Genomic DNA, 17,421 nt, shown 5'->3' with positions numbered 1-17,421 from the left:
GTGGTGGTGGAGGGCTAGAGGACCATTTGATCCTTGGGAGGGCCAGTTCTCGCATACTCAGCTGATAATATAAAACAGTCTTTGCCGTTCTGTTGAGCCTGTTGGCATAATTCACAACAGACAAAAGACACACACCCTCTGGCAACTTTGGGCTTAGCATCCAGAGAGTCTGATGTCTGATATATTTAATAAAAGAGAAAAGCCTGATATTACATCTCTGCTGAGCAGAAACATTCCAAGAATGCGCACAGAGAAAATAAATACGAATATGATTCTAGCAGAGAAGCGGAGACAAATGTGGAGCTAGAGAGCCACTAAGAAAGAGCAGAACTGGGGCGCCCTGGGAGTGTAGCTCGGTGGTAGGATACACAGCCAGTATGTGTGAGGCCCGGAGCTCAGCCCCCAGGCACCGCAAAAGCAAAAACAAACAAAGAATTGGATGAGTTTCATAAACTAAACATTTTCAGCGCCTGGAAATTTATTATATGTTGACATCAATTTGGAAGATCATGCATCCATTACTCTGTACTGTAACCAAGAGTTATATTTTAACCTTAAATATGCCATGAAAGTGGGTGTGGTGTTTCATGCCTGTGATTCCAAGATCTGAGGGGCGGAGGCAGGAGGATCAGAAGTTCAAGGGTAGCCTGGCCTACGTGTGACCATGCCTTAAAAAAATTATCATGTTTGATCCAATGGACATTCCATTCTGTCATGTTTAAACATTGATTCACACACTAATTATGGCCACAGAAACTGTTTCAGTCAGGCCTGACATGCATGCATGATGAAGAGGGCAGCGGAAAGCAGGAAGATGGAGAGAGAGAGAGAGAGAGAGAGAGAGAGAGAGAGAGAGAGAGAGAGAGAGGGAGGGAGGGAGGGAGGGAGATGCCACAGGAGGAAGTGCCTGTCGTACACGGGATAATCAGCATACTCATATGGGAACAGTGAACAAGGCTCTGTAGGCCTCTTTCTACACTTCCTATAACATATCTAGTATCATCATGTGGCTGTATGCCCACCCAATTCTATGTTCTTATTTTACATATTCTTTTCTTGTTTTGTTTTTTGTTTGTTTTGAAGCACGGTCATGCTATGTTGCCCAAGCTACTTTCAATCTTACCTCCAGTGCTAATACTACTGGCATGCACCACACTCAGTGTGTTCTCTATGCTCTGGCATTGAAGGGGTCTTGTAGCATCATCCTTCCCAGGGTTAACTAAATCCCACATAGACCAAACTCATCTGTCAGCATACCTTTGATGAACAAACCAACCAACCCAGCCCTTATTTCTTATTCCATTTTCTTATGTATATGAGTGCTCTATCTGTATGCACACCTGCACCCCAGAAGAGGGCACCAGATTTCATTATAGATGGTTGTGGGCCACCATCTGGTTGCTGGGAATTGAACTCAGGACCTTTGGAAAAGCAGCCAGTGCTCTTAACCACTGAGCCATCTCTCCAGGCCCTCTTATTCCATTTTCATCAGACACTTACACTTGGGGTCACTATCCCCTGCCAGATACCAAGCATGTGTGAGCCACCCCTGTAGCCCAGAGCCTACTGGGATTGTTCAAACTCTCTGAGCATGAGCTCATAGAAGCTTCTTTGCTTGGCCCCCTCCATTCTCTGTTGCATAAACCATGCTAGAATCTTCTACCCACAGCTTCTCTCTCCCTATCTGCTTCCTCCATTTCAGCGTTTCCCATGGGGACCTTGTGTGTTATGCCATGCCTCTTGCTTCTGGAAACTCTGAGTATAGTAACGCCCTCCTTTGTGACAGTTATTTTTATGGGTCTGTGTTTCACTGTACCTACTCAATACAAGTCTCGGGCATATTTTTAGAGTAATAGTATTCTAAGTGTATCCTGCATGTCTCAATTATCCATATATACTGTTCTGACTAGCATGCTTCCTGAGGTTGCCCACTTTATCCTCGCTATATGTCTTCACTAAGTCCTTTTATGATGCTCTGGCTATGCCATCATAGTGGCTGGGTTCAGATGGCTCAGCAATTTTTTTTTCTGCTTTTTTGGAAAATAAGAAATTTCCTCTGCCCTCAAATTCCTTTGTTTAGAGCTGTGCCCTGGTTTGCCCCGGGGTGAGCATGGAATTCAGCTGGGCTAGTCAGTTTCCATGAGATTTGGCACTTGCATTGTATGAGAGAAAGGCCAGAAATGATGGGGTTGATTTATTCTACCCTTGGTACCAGGAAGACAATTTATTCTGATATTGCTATACTGATTTTATGTTGTCTCATGAACTAGTTAAGTCCTAAGTTAAAGTTAGTCCCTGTTGCTTGCAAGCCCAGAACCTCAACAGGTACTCGTGAGTAAATAAAGAACACTTTATTCAAACTTGACCATGAAAGTAAATTTCGCAGGAATTTCTGAAGGGTGCAGGTGATGTTAAGAGAACTTGACAATAATGATATTTTAAATGAATTTGTAAAGTAAGGGCTGTATCCTAGCAACTCTCCAGTCTTTTCTGCGCCTCTCTTTTGCCTAACCCATCATTCCTTAATAAATAACGTAGGCACACATGCTGAAGGACGAATTGTGGGCTCATAGGCACGGTGTTTGGTGTGTAAGCGTGGCCCTGCTGGACCCTTGCGTCCAGTGACTGCTCAGCGTACGTGGCGCTCTGGGTTTTCTCCCCACTGCAAATGAGAGACAGATGACGGCTAGATGGATAGATAGATAGATAGATAGATAAACAGAGAGACAGACACACAGAGAGATAGATAAATGATAGACAGATGATAGATAGATAGATAGAGACAGAGATAGACAGATAGAGACAGACAGACAGACAGATAGACACACTGATGATGAGAGAGCTGGACCTGTGATTTCACATTGGTCAGTGCACCATGGTAAAAGTGAGAGCAAATCAAATCCGATTGTGGACTTTTAGAGGTCTTGTGACTCTCTACTTGCTCCTTTGGAACCCTCAAATCTGTTGTGTGAGCAAATTCAAGCCGTCCTGCTAGAAAATGAGACCAGGTGAATGAGAGCTGAGTTAGCTTGCTTTTTTTTTTTTTTTTTTTTTGGTCCCAGTGAGGCTCCAGATTGGCCAAACCAGTTTGTAGCTGACCACTGATGCATGAAGGAGCCTAGCAGAAGAACTGCTATCAGAAAAGATTCTAAGTTGCTGACTCTTAGATATTTATTGTGATCATGCGTGCATGATGGTGTCTTAGTTGATGTTGGACTGCATCGAGCTCTATCACCTACTGCCACTGTGGGCATCAGGGTTCATATCAGTGCACTTTACAATGTTTACACGATGATGAGCTCATCCAATGACACATCCCTGAGTGTAGCCACCTCATTAAGCAATGCGTGACTAGGAATGAATGACCAGTCAAACCACCTGACTTTAAGGTGGCTTGTCATGCAATAGCTAACTGACACCGTATGCTATTACAGAGAAAATAGATTGCTTGAATGATTAAGAGACCCCCCCCCCATCAACCTTCACCATTGAGCTTTTCAAGTAGAAGCTTTCTGGTCCCCATACTGGGCCTGTGAGTGATTTGTCAGTTCTCTAGTTCCTGAATTCTGCAGTGTGGAGGGTTTTGTCCTGCCATCCCAAATGTAGAAGAGCATGCTGTTCTCTTCTGTGCAGGAATTAAATTTTGCCCATTAGTATTGAAGTACTCCCAAGCTAATAAAGAGTTTCTTGGACTCAGGAAGCCGACTAGTATCCAGGTGTGGTGGTTCATGCCTGCTGTCCCAGTACTCAGGAAGCCAAGTGGGAGGATTGCTTGATCTCAGGGGTTTGAGGCCAGCCTGGGTAACATAGTATGACTATATCTAAAAGCGAAAACCAAAACCATAACCACACATATATGTATGTGCATATATGTGCATGTACTTATTAGATAATCTGTTAGATCAATTTACATGTTAAGAGTAACAATGACGGACTGAATCCCCTGAGATGTCAAGGACTTGGTAGTGGCTCTATCCTAGAAGCTGGGAGCCTCAGCAGCTACAATCTAGTGCGCAAAATCTGAAAGGCTCCTAATGAGTCCACGAGGAAAGCCAAGAAATGCTAGTTCTGATGCCAGTTAAGGAATCATCATCATCATCATCATCATCATCATCATCACCATCAGCAGCAGCAGCAGCAGCAGGAAAGCAGGAAGGCCAAGCAAGCAAGAGGCCAGTAACTTTCCTTCTGCCCTGTCCCCTTTTAACCAGGACTGCTACCAGAAGGTGCTACTCAACCACAATTGGGTGGGTCTTCCCACATCAAAGAAGGCTATCTGGATGGTTTTTAATTGAGGGCCCCTCCTCAGGTGTTTCTAATTTGTGACAAGTTGACTTTAAAACCAATGCAGATAGGTGAACTAATGATTTTTCCAGTTCAGAAACTTCTGGCGCTTGCTGATTTGAATCCTGCTTATGCATCCAATACTCTTTTATTGAGTTGCCTGTGCCAGAAACCTCATGCACAGAGTTGACTGAGAGCAGCACGCTGTGGCCCTGAGTCCTCAGAGCCACTCACGGTGGTCCCTTTTTATGACTTGACTTCGTTCTGGCAAACAGAGATATTTAGTTCGGGACAGTTCTCTTTGTTCAGTCACAGTGGGCTTTGACACAGTGAGCACTGGTTCCAGCTTGGCTGCTTTTTTTTTTTTTTTCCTGTTTACTCAACTGCAGATCCATAATTCTGCCTCTCTCCTGGGTGTGTTGAGGATATCAGGAAAAATTGTGTGAGAAAATGCTCAGGACAGACTACCTGCTGAACATGCACCGATGACCCATTTTTTACTGGCCTCGTGGAAAGACCCGTGTGTAACCCCTTCCTTTATCCATCTGCCCTCACCAGCTGCCAGAAAAACACATTCCTGGCATTGTCTTCCTTCGGTGCCTGTCTCCTGTAGGTAGCTAGTGCATCCAGTCTACAGGGATGTACTGGGAAGTGCCAGCATCCTGCTGTTTGCCCCAAGCTTCATGTATCCAACAGGAACTTCCTTAAAAGTATATGTATCTTTTCTAAATAATTGAGACTGATTACATAGTAATTATTTTTTTTAATAAAATGTATTCAGCATTATGAGGAGTTAAGGGGAAAGAGGGTAATGGTGAGGTGTGGGGGGAGGGCAGAGGGCGGGAGAGAGGAGAGGGCAAAGTAGCTATGCCGGTAAGTCCCGGCTTAGGCGGGAACATTGTGAGTTTGAGGCCAGCATAGGCTACAGAGGAAGGGAGAGAGAGAAGGAAGGAGGAGGAAGGAAGAGAGAAGAGAGAGAGAACAGAGAGAAAGAGGGGGAAGAAGAGGAGGAAGAGAGATTAGAAAAAGACCACAGAGGGCGCAGAAGTAAAAGAAATTGCTAGAGAGACATATTCACAGACTGAGGTGAGGAGAGTGGGATCTGGGGAGAGCGTAAAAAAATGGGGGTGGGTTGAGGCTCACACTTCGCAGAGACTGGAAACAACTAACACACTCTTTGTCATATAGTCAGTGCTCAGTATCTGTTTGCCGAATGAGTGTGTGTGCGTGAGAGAGGTGGGGAAGAGCTGTCTGTGTAAAGTGTCACAACAGTAGCGTCCACTGCCACCTTGTTCCTTGAACAGGGTGTTATACCTTCCTTAGCTCCTCTAGTGACTGTCTCTTACAAGGCTAATTTGCTTGTAAAGCATGGCATGGTTCTCCAATGGATCTTTAGTATTTAACCTTCTGGGGTTCTACTACTTAGTCAGCTAGGGGAGAAGCCACTCTGCACTTTAGCTCCAGTGGACAAAGTCCAGCATACTTGTGGGCGTACTAGTGGGCAGGCCAACCCAAGCTTTCTCTTGAGTGCAGCTCAGATGTTCCAGGCCTTGACTTCACCCAGAGGACTGGCCGGTCTGTGACGTGTGTTGGGCATCCTGATAGAGTGGTGAGGCAGAGAGCTTTACACTGGTGGTATTTATCAGTGGCAGATGCTGTCAGTGATGACCTTCAGGTGTTACTCCGTAGAGACTGAGGCCAGGCATAGACTTGTGCTTCTCTGTAGGAGCTCTGACCAATGGGCAGCAAGATGCCTTTTTGTTTATTTGTGCGTGTTATGTTTACATATGCTCATGCGAGTGTGTGTGCATGTGTGTGTGCTTGCATCTCTCTGTCTCTCTCTGTCTCTCTGTCTCTCTCTCTCTGTCTCTCTGTCTGTCTCTCTCTCTCTTTCTGTGTGTGTGTGTGTGTGTGTGTGTGTGTGTGTGTGTGTGTATGTGTGTGTGTGCAGCTCCACACTTTGGCTTGACTGGCTGGACAGTGAGCACCAAGCATCATTCTGTCTGCTTCCACAGAGCTGGAAAGACAAGCGTGTGCTGCTGTGCCTGGCTTTTGTTTGGGTTCTGGGTATCGGAACTCAGGTCCTTGTCCCAGGCTAGCAAGCACTTCACTGACTGGTCCATCTTCCCCAGCTCTACTTGTTTTTTCTTTTGGTTTTTTTTTTTTTTTTTTTTTTTTTTTGAGACATGCTCTCTCCGTGTAGGTCAGGTTGGCTTCAAACTTGTGAGCCGCCGGGAGGCGGTGCACACCTTTAATCCCAGCACTCAGGAGGCAGAGGCAGGTGGATCACTGTGAGTTCGAGTCCAGTCTGGTCTACAAAGTGAGTCCAGGACAGCCAAGGCTACACAGAGAAACCCAGTCTTGAAAAACCAAAATTTTAAAAACAAACAAACAAAACCCCCAAACAAAACAAAACAAAAACACAAAACACACAAAAAACCTTGTGAGCCTCCTGCTTCCGGCTTCCAGGTGCTGGGGAGTGCAGGCATGCACCATCAATCTGTAAGATGCTATAAACGGCCTTTGCTCCCATAACTTGTGGAGTCACACTCGGGTCCCAGGTGCCTGAGAGAGCAGCTGGCTGATCCCTGTTCTTTCACCTGCTTGGATTGTGTATAAGCGATTTCATCTTGGTTTCTGTTCCAGTTCTGGGCTGAGATGGACCCAGCTAGGCTGAACTCTGGGTTCCTGCCACTTGACCTCTTCCTACCTCTCTCCCCTGGAATAATCACTATCATATATAACAGCCCAACCCCACCCGACAGCCATAGCTGTCTCCCCTCAGAAGTGGCTCCCCCTAGCCCTGTCCATACAGCGTTGGGCCTTTAACTATTAAATTACTCACAGGAGACACTGTTAGACACGCTTGGCTTGGTCATCTGTACCATTGTCCTCTCATAGAGGACCTGAGTCTTCCCTCTCCACTTGCTTTCTATAGCATGTATGTTGTTTTATTCTTTTCTTTGTTGGAAAGAGTCCCTCTGTCGTCTTCTTTGTTCTTTGAGTGACTTTAATGGTCAGCAAAGGATATATTCTCACTCAGCCTCTCAAGGGAAACTCTTTGCCTCATCCTTTTCTACCACCGCCTTTCCCCTTCAACTAAAAGGACATGGATAACGTGGGTGTAGGCTGGTTTATAATTCATAGGTAAAGTATGTCTTTGGGGTTTTGTGCAATGAGGTTTGGAAATCATCTACACATACGTTGTTCTCTGTACCTGACATAAACTGGAGGCTTGGTAAGTAGCTGTGGACAACTGGATGAATTAAGCTATCTTGATAATATTTATTTATGTTAATTTTTTTACAGAACTGGGGATTTTTTTAAAAACAGAATAAGGGACTCAAGCGTGGTAGATGAGCACTCCACCTAGTAGGCTATACCCTTAGCCTTTAGGAATATGTTTTTAAAAAATAACCTGGGGGCTGAGCAATGGTTCAGAGGTCAGGAGCCCTTGGTGTTCTTGCAGAGGACCCAAATTCAGTTCCCAGTACCCAAGGCCATGCGTGGTGTGTGTGTGTGTACCATAGTCCATGTGTAGAGGTCAGAGGACAACAATGAGATTTGGCCCTTTTAATTTTTATATAGAGGAAACATTTGCTTCCTAGTCACACATGATATTTTACCTTGAGGCTGTTAAATAAATCATGTCCTTATAAGGCAGAATGAGCAAAAGGATGTGGGTGGCTCATGCATTACTCAGGTCCACCACTGCTCAGAAAAGGATCCTGTAACGGACGACTGTTTATATGGGGCGGCACATTATCATTAAGAGAAACCGTTTCAGAGAACTGGAAAGCTTAATTTTTATAGTTTGGGTCTTAAAGATTCCTCCAAAGGACCCTGTGGTAGAGGCGTGTGCTCCCCAGGAAGGGGATATGAGAGTGCATAGAGCCTTTACTAGATGTGTGTAGGCTCCAACTTTCCCAAGCCCACTTTATTTGGGGTTCTTTAATGCTTAGACCTCCCTTCCACCCACCTCCCCTAGATAGGAGAGAAAGGAGGTTAATGGGAAGAGGAGAAGTAGACCTTTTTAATACTCAGCTTCTGGGAGTGATTACCCTGGCGTAGTCAGCAGGATTTCAGGAGACCAGCAATTCTACCAAAGTTGCTGCTGGAACCTGGAACAGCAGCCGGAACCTGGAGCCTCAAAGCCCTCACTGGAACAGTTCTCTCTTGGAGCATCTTGAAGTGGAATGCTGAACGTCCAAACAATACCAAGACCCCAAAAGCCCCAGCCTCCTGTTGTGGGCAAAAATCAAGACCCTCAAGAAGTGGTTCGACTTCTAAGTGAATAAACATTACCTGCTCTCTCACAAGCCTGTCCCCCATTCCATATTTGGGATCAAAACAAAAGCCTATCCCACACTTGGGATCAAAACAAAAACATGTTTATATCTACCACAGATGGGGTTTACTAGGAGGCTCTTGTAGTTTGAATCTACAATGTCCCTCCCAAGCTCATGATTTGAATGCTGGGTCCCTAGGTTGTGGTCTTATTTCGAAGGTTGTGGAACCTGTAGAAAGCAGAGCTTGCCTTGTGGAGGTGGGCATCTAGAAGGGGTTCTCTGAGGGCTGTAGCTGCCCAGGTTCAGAGCCTGCTTCTTCTGCTTCCTGGGCTATGCCAACAGCTACAGCCTGGTCAACACCGCTGCCACCATGTCTCTTTGGCACGATGGACTGAAATCCCCCTGAAACCCTGAGCCATAATCAACCTCTTGCTCCTTTTGTTGCTTCTGCCAGGCATTTTGTCATCATAGCAGCGAGCGGAGTGACTAAGAGGAAGTCCTCAGCCCCTCTGAGGGTGAGCTCTTGAAGGGAGTATGGGGCTCCAGTGCCTTCACCTTCCTCTGGTTTACTTTCCAGGCGTAAGGTGAGTAATTTTGCCATATGTTCCTGCCATGATGTGATGCCAAAACTTCCAACACTTAGGTTAACCTTTTCCCTTTATAAGGTAATTATCCTGCCGGGTGGTGGCGGCGCACGCCTTTAATCCCAGCACTCGGGAGGCAGAGGCAGGTGGATCCCTGTGAGTTCGAGGCCAGCCTGGTCTACAAAGAGAGTCCAGGACAGCCAAGGCTAACACAGAGAAACCCTGTCTTGAAAAACAACAACAATAACAACAACAACAAGTTGATATAGTGGAAGAAGCTAACACACTGTTACTGTAAAGAAAAATACTTTCCTTTTTTTTCCCCTTCTGATGTCATTCTTTGATATGATTCTCTCGGTTTTTTTTTTTTTTTTTTTTTTTGATTTTTCGAGACAGGGTCTTTCTGTGTAGCCTTGGCTGTCCTGGACTCGCTTTTTAGACCAGGCTGGCCTCGAACTCACATTGATCCACCTGCCTCCGACTCCCAAGTGCTGGGATTAAAGGCGTGCGCCACCACGCCCGGCTGATTCTCTCAGTTTTTACCCTAGCCTAAAGCTGTTCTAGTGTCTGAACAAGTGGTTAGAATAAGGTCCCACATCTATTAACTATAAATTATTTTACAGTATTTATTACCCTCTGCCTGAATTTTTCCTTATACTCTACAATGTCGGGGGGGGGGCTTTCTTATTTGAAGGAGGCCCCAGTCAAGCTCTCAGATCGAATTTAAAAAAAAATTTCCCATTCTCATAAATGACAGTTACTCGTGACATCACCCCATGTCTGGGTTTTGCCTTGGCGCTTGTTATTATTTTATTATGCTTTGTTACGTTTCTCATTGTAAAGTGCACTGCTGATGGCACAGCATTTCTTCCACTTGTACATGCTGACGCTGCAATCCTCTGGGTCAGAGAGAGGTCAGGCTCTATTCTAAATCGCCCTGGCTAGCTCCAGCATATGACTGTGAGTTTAATTAGTCCCCCATCCTGGTGTGGAGACACTGCACCTTGCAGCTGAATGGGGCCTGCAGAGAGCAGCTGTTTTCCTCCCTTTACCTTCTGGCAGGTGGCTTCTGAGCCGTCTGAAGGATGCCTGTTAGAACTGAACTGAAGTGCACACTTCCCAGCTCCTCAGGGACGGCAGTCCCACAGTCTCTGTCTGCTTTTAGAAGTCACCATGCTGTGTAGTCGAGAGTTTTCCCGAACTTTGTAAAAATAAATCTTCTCCCAATAGACGGTTCTTTTCAGCTTGCTTATCTTGAAGAAGAAAAACAGCTGACGAAAACCTCTGAAGGAAAACGTTTTCTGTGCTTCAAGGTTATGGGCAGCTCGTTTGCGTTTTCTCTTTTTTTTCAGTTCGGTAATTTGACATATTCTGATGACTGATGGCTAGCTTGTCTTTTATGTTATTATGGGGTGGATCGGAACAGTGTTTCACTCAGAGCATACAAGCTTTACTATGAAGATTTTATTTCATTTTTGGGTTGTGTGTATTACATGTATGTGTGAGTGTGGTTTGTGCATGTGAGTGCAGTGTCCCAGGAGACAGAAGACGGTGTTTGAACCCTTGGAGTTGAGGTGACAGGCGGTTGTAAACTGCCCAGTGTGGATGCTGGGACCCCCCAACTCAGGTCCTCTGCAAGAGCAGTACACACTCCTAACCACTATCTCGTCTCTCTAGCCCCACAAACTTTACTTTGATTAGTTTAATTTACTTCAGCGTTGTTTTTTGAGTTATGGGCTTGTTGCATAGCCCAGATTGGTCTTGAATTCATTATCCTTCTGTTTCAGACTCCTGAGTTCTAAGATTACAACTTTGGGCCACCAAGTTTGGTATAAATTATTTGACAGGCACATAAAAATTATACATGTTAATGAAGTACCATGTGACACTTTGATATGTGTATACGATGTACAATGTTTAAGTCAGTTTAAGCATTTTTATCTCTTTAAACTTTTATCAGTTCTTTATGGTGAAAATATTCACAGTTTTTTCCTAGTTTTTAAAAATACTAGTGCACACTCTATATATCTACAGTACATATCTATAGTCACTATTTTGTGGGACAGTGCCTCGGAGCTTCTTGCTTCTAACTTTACCTTAGCACTTACTGATCAGCCTTTCCTCCCTACTGCTTTCCCCAGCTTAAGGTAATCACCATTGTATGTTCAATGTGTGTGTGTGTGTGTGCGCCCGCGCGTGTGTTTGGTGGAGACAGGGGTGGGTAGTGGGTGCAGAAGTCAATGCTGAATACCTTTCTCAACTATGTCTCCACTTTACTTTTTGAAACAGGGCCTGGAGCTCAACAATCTGTCTTGGCTGACTGGCCAGCAAGCCCTAGTGACCCTCCTCTTTCTGTCTCCCTAGTGCTGAAGTTAAATGCACACATCTCTATGCCTGGTATTTCACATGAATGTTTGGGATCTGAGCTCAGGTCCCCACTCTTGTGTAGCAGCTACTTTTCCTCTGGAACCCTCTCCTCGGCCCTAGACTGTTCTTGAGACAGAATCTTGCTGTGTAGACCTAGGCCAGCCTTCAACTCCTGACAGTCCTAGAGTTCTGTGATTATAGGCATGTGCTCTAAAGCTCAGCCTCCGCACGCTGTAAGATTTTTAAAGAGAACTCAGTGAATGTGAACTGTCAGGTGCTTAGAGAAGAAGCTGCCCAGGGCATGCTAGTTGTTATTATTGCTGCTTGACAGCCATGGTATAAGACAGGACACTGCCAGAGCCTAGCATAACTCCTCTGAGGGGCTTCACCCAGCAGCTGACGGAAACAGATGCAGAGACAGAACTCCGGGAGTCCTATGGAAGTGTTGGGGCAACGATTGAGAGACCTGGAGGGGCCAAGGACTCCACAGGAAGACCTACAGAGTCAACTAGCCTGGGTCCATGAGGGCTCAAGAGATTAAGCCATCAACCAAGGGCACACACGGACTGCTCCTAGATCCCCTGCACATATGTAGCAGATGCGCAGCTCTTGGTCTTCATGTGGGTCCCCCAGCGACTGGAGCAGTGCTCTCTGAGTCTGATGCCTGCCTTTGGATCCTGTTCCCCTAACTGGGCTGCCTTGTCTGGCCTCAGTGGGAGAGGATGAGTCTAGTTCTGCAGTGACTTAGTGTGCCAGTGAGGGTTGGTACCTATGCGGGACCTCCCCCTTCTCTGAGCAGGAGGAGGTGTGTGTGTGAGGGGATGAACTGGGAGGAGAGAAGGAGGCCTTTGATCAGAATATAAAGGGAATGAGTGAATAAACAAACAAACAAATTGAAGAGAAAAAAAAAAAAGAAAACGAAAGTCATTGCCAATACACTTGGGTTTCCTAAACTTAAGTCTAGGGCTGGCAGTGTAGTTGAGTGGCAGAATCCTTCTTAGTATACACAAGCCCTGGGTTCCATAAGGGTAGCACAAAAGAAGCAAGCAGAAATCCTTAGAAGCCAAGCAGGGCAACAGGGAGCCTGTCTTCTCGGCCGATGAAGAGACCGACAGTGACAGCTCTTGGTTCTCAGAGGGAGTTTCCATGCTACACAAAGACCAGGACAAAGCACAGTGTGGGCAGAAGTTGCTGTGCAAACAGCATGTGTCATTTCTACCTTCACAGAGCAGAGGTTTAGGGGAGAAATCCAGGGACTAGCAGACACCCACACAAACAAGGATGCTGGGCCATAAATGCAGAGAGTTTTATGAAAAAGTCTAGGAGGCTATGGAATGGCGGGATGGGTGCGGGAGGGTGGATGAAGCGATGTTTGAGCAGAAACTTGAACAGGGCTATGCTATGTATGGGCAAAGAATCTTCCAGGCAGAGAGAATGGCGGACCACAAAGGCTGAAGGCAGAAGTACGGGTGGGGGGAGTTGATGTTAGCACAAGAAGCTGGGGGAATGGTAGTAGATGAAGTCAGAGGGGCAGTCGGGGACCAGATCACGGAAGGTCTTGTGAGCGATAGTAGGTGTGTTGGTTAGTTTTTTTTTTTTTGTCAACTTAACACAAAGGTAGAGAGATATCTGAGAACAGGGAACCTCAACTGAGAACATACCCTATCAGACTGGCCTGTAGGCAAGCCTATAGGGCATTTTCTTGATTGACGTCGAAGGGCCAAGCCCACCATGGGTAGCACCATGCCTGGCTATCATATGGTTCTGGGTTGAATAGAAGAGCAAGTTGCATGAGTTGGAGAGCAAGACAGTAAGCAGCAATCCTTTATGGGTTTTGTCTTCCATTCCTGCCTCTAGGTTCTTGCCTTGAGTTCCTGCCCTGAATTCTCTTCATGGTGGGCTCCAACCATAAGCTGAAATATACCATTTCCTCCCCTAGTTGTTTTTTGGTCATGGTGTTTTATGGAAACCTCAACTGAGACTCCATCTTGGCTCACATCCCGTCTAGTGACTGATGTTGTCTAGAGGTGGCAAATGGATGTGATTTATACTCTTTACCAGTGTGGAGCCAAGGGACAGTTGAATTTCTTACAGCTGAATGCCTTACATGTCAACTGCAAGGTTCCAATGGGCAACCTGAGGCTACATGACCTATATGGTCCAGCCTGGGCTGTTAAGTAGTCACTTCTGTTGTATTCTATCTGTGGGCCACTTGAGGGGATACAGACCTAAACTTTCTGTAGAAATATGAAATAATTTGTCACATTTTCCAAACCATGACAAATACTATTTAATGCTTTCAGTCTTTTGTTTTTAAAGCTTAGGGGCTTGTTTTGGCTCATAGCGTACAAGGTTTGTGTTCACAGTCACATGGCTTTCATGGCTGAGAGGGCTTTAGTGGCACAGAGATGTTTACTTCATGGTAGCCAAGAACGAAGGAAGAAAGCTGGGAAGGAGGGAGAAGGGAAGGAATATGCTGGGGACAAAATATCATCTTCAAAGATACACTCAGAATAGCCTAGTTCTTCCAACTCGACTCCACCTCCTAGCACTGCTACCACTTTCCAACAGACCATTAGCTATGAAGCCATCACTGAATGAATGTGCCCATTGGTGAGCCTGGAGCCCTTACGACACCATGGCTTCTGAACACTGTTGTGTGGGGAACTAGACAATGTTCAATGAGAAACCCACTGATAGGTTGAAGTACCCTGCAGCACTCCAGTGTTTGGAGACCAGGAAGGTGAGGAGGGCCCAGGAAAGGAGACCAAGAAAGGCTGAGAAGGAGGAATCCGTTGGCAGAGGCCACGTGAAGAAAATGCTTCAGCGGGGAAGCATGATTGGTGCCATCACATACTGTTCAAAGGTCAGAAGAGAGGTGGGCTGCGGATGGACCGTTGCGTCAGTGATGCAGAGGTCACTGGTTGCTGTGCCCAGAGTTTCCCTGAGCGTGGTAACTAGATCCTTCAGCTGTGGGCAGCTAGGTTCTAGCTGGTATCTTTCTACCTCTACCCCAGGACTGAGAACGACGCATTGCCTTGATACTGTCACCACACAGGAGCCTAGCGCCTTACCAAATGCACCCTGTGGCTAGAATTTATAAAAGACCTCTAGTTATCTTTTCAGTGTTCAAACTTACTAAGAGCTCCAAGGGTGGATACTGTCTATATTATGTTTACTATAAATAGTCTGGAAGATTCTGTTTGTAGGAGAGCTTGTTTATATAGGGCTTTAATGAGAGATGAAAAGAGAGTGCAAAACGGGCAAGATTTGCTGACAAGCAGGTGGGCAATATTAGTGTGTGAAGCCAAGTTAACCACATACATACATACATACATGCATGCATACATACATAACACACACACATATTCAACCTGTTTCTGTTGTTGGTGTGTATATGATTTGGGGGGGCTGACTATTCTGCACTGTACAAACCACTATGGGGGCTTGTGGGAGAGGCTAATCTCTCAGCAGTCATCCGTTGCCTGTAGTTCTCCGTCTAAGGGTAGGACCCCACAAAGACTTCCCCTTCCACGGTACGGGCCCACAAACATTGCCTTTGCGCCAGTCTTGTTTATGCATCCGTTTCTAGGAGGGACTGTTTCACAGCGGACTTCCTGGTGTTTTGGCTCTCACAATCTTTCTACCCTACCCCTCCTAGGTGTTCCCTGAGCCACAGATGCAGGAGCTATGATGTGTACGTGTCTGTTGGACCTGGGCTACCCACAATCCATTGGTCTCTGCACTGTGTCCGGCTATGGTTTTCTGGGATGGTCTCCATTCACTGTAAAGAGATGTTTCTTGGGGGGTGGGGGGGTGTATGCGGGCCACACTTATCCAGGAAAGGTAGCTCATGCACAAAGAAGGTTCATGAGTACAGGTCTGGAACTAGGCTTGTGGGTTTAAAGATGGTAGAGCATTGGGGACTATAGTTATTTCTTCGTATTTGCTGGAGATTGGTTCTAGGACCTCTCCTCATGCTAGCCCCCACCTCAGCACAATTCAACGCTGTCCAAATTCATCATATAGTATTTGTATATAACATACGCACGCCATGTCATCTTATATACTTTTCAACACCTCTAGGTTATTTTAAATACCTAATACAGTATAACTGCTGTACAATTAGTTATGATACCGAGTTTATGGAATACTGACAAACAAAAAGTGCCTACGTTGTTAGTATATTTTCCATATGTGGTTGGGTGACTGTGCAGACATAAAACCTTCAGCTATGGAAGTCTAATTTACATTAAGTCGTACTATGCACAGACCTCGTTTTTGGCCCTATTATTAATTAATGTATATGTCCCATGTGTACATTTGTGTGAAGATGTAATATGAGACCTGCCAAGTAGGCCAGTCTGGCAAACCAGTGAGCCACAGGGGTCTGTGTGACTTTACTTCCCTTGTGCAGTGGCTCCAAGTGCCTGTCATTGTGTTGAACTTATGTGGGCCCTGGAGGAATTGAACACCGGTCCTCCTGCTCGCATGGCAAGTACTTTCTTTACAGAGCCATGTCTCCATTATTGAAACTGTTTAATCTTCAGGAAGATGTACCAAGTTAAGCATAGGGCTGGTTGTTATAAATATTAGTCGGTACGTGGCTTCTTTTATTCTTAGCCCCGAATTGGAGAATTAATTGGAAAGCTTACGTTGTGGACTGCTTAATCACTTCTGTCCTTTCTCAGCCAACCAGTCTATCTTCCTGTCTTTGTCCTTTCTCTTCCGAAAGGTAGGGTCAACGTCTTGTCTTCCACTGCACTGGCTGTTTCCTGTGGTATGCATTTAGCTTTTGATTCTTCAGCTGAATTTCACAAAGACCTTCCCCCAGGCTCTTTCCCCAAAGAGCACCCTGCCAGCCAGCCTGTGTGTTGTCGTAGCACGTCAAGGGCTGTACCTCCACTGGGGCTGCCCCTTTCTTTGGCTTGAGCTCAGTTTCATTAACAAGCACGTTCACACTTCAACTAGAACATTTAAAACAGCACCCTCACAATGTGTTTAGTGTTAGTTAATTATTAAGTCTCTAAGCTTGAATTATTCAAGCAAACTTGATTGGGTTCAACCTTTTCCCTTTTCTTTGTGCTTTAAAAACAAAATAAATTCTCTCCTCTCCTCTCTAAATAATTTGGAAAGAGCTATTTAATAAGTTTCAGTACCGTGGTCTGTGGGTGGTACCCAACTGCTAATAAAATAGGTAGCGAGGACAGGCAGCTTGGGGCTTTTGTTAAAAATTGTGTTTAAGGCTGGGGTGTGGCTCGGTGGGCAGAGCGTGTTTGCCACCCTGTATTCCTTTCCAAGCCCTGAAAAAAGAAAGCATCTGCAATCCATATAGCTAGACATTTAAAGAGAACCAATAGGCTTTAGCTTCCTCTCTAATTGCTTTTAGACGTAGGGAAATTATTTTATTTATTTTATATGTGTGCATGCATGCCACAGCATGAGCGTGGGCTTGGAGGACAATGGGTGGGAACTGGTCTCTCTGCTTCTATCATGTAGGTAGCAGGGATAGAACTCAGGTGGCCTGGCTTGGCAGCAGGTGCTTTTCCTGCTGAACCATCTGGTCTGCGTGCGCTCGCTTATTTATTTATTTATTTATTATTTTATTTTTTTAATTACTTAATCTCCTGAGTAAATAAAAGTGTTAAAAATGTGTTGACTTCATTTTTAAAAACGTGGCTGCTGAAGAACATTTCTTGACCTAGATAGATTAATTGCAGAAGGTATAAAACTATCCTTTACTATGTAAGGTCTTTGTTAAAATGTGTAGGAAAAAACAAGTGTAAACATCAAAGGCAATGGAATAATAACAACAGTACTAATAATATCAAATGATATTATCTACATTAGGATTACATTTCACATTTATAATTTCATTTCTTGTACAATTATGGAAC

Source organism: Acomys minous (genome assembly GCF_964271855.1).
Source record: "Acomys minous genome assembly, chromosome: 1".
NCBI lineage: Eukaryota > Metazoa > Chordata > Mammalia > Rodentia > Muridae > Acomys > Acomys minous.
The sequence above is the reverse complement of the archived record's forward strand: the minus strand, read 5'-3'. Positions refer to the sequence as shown.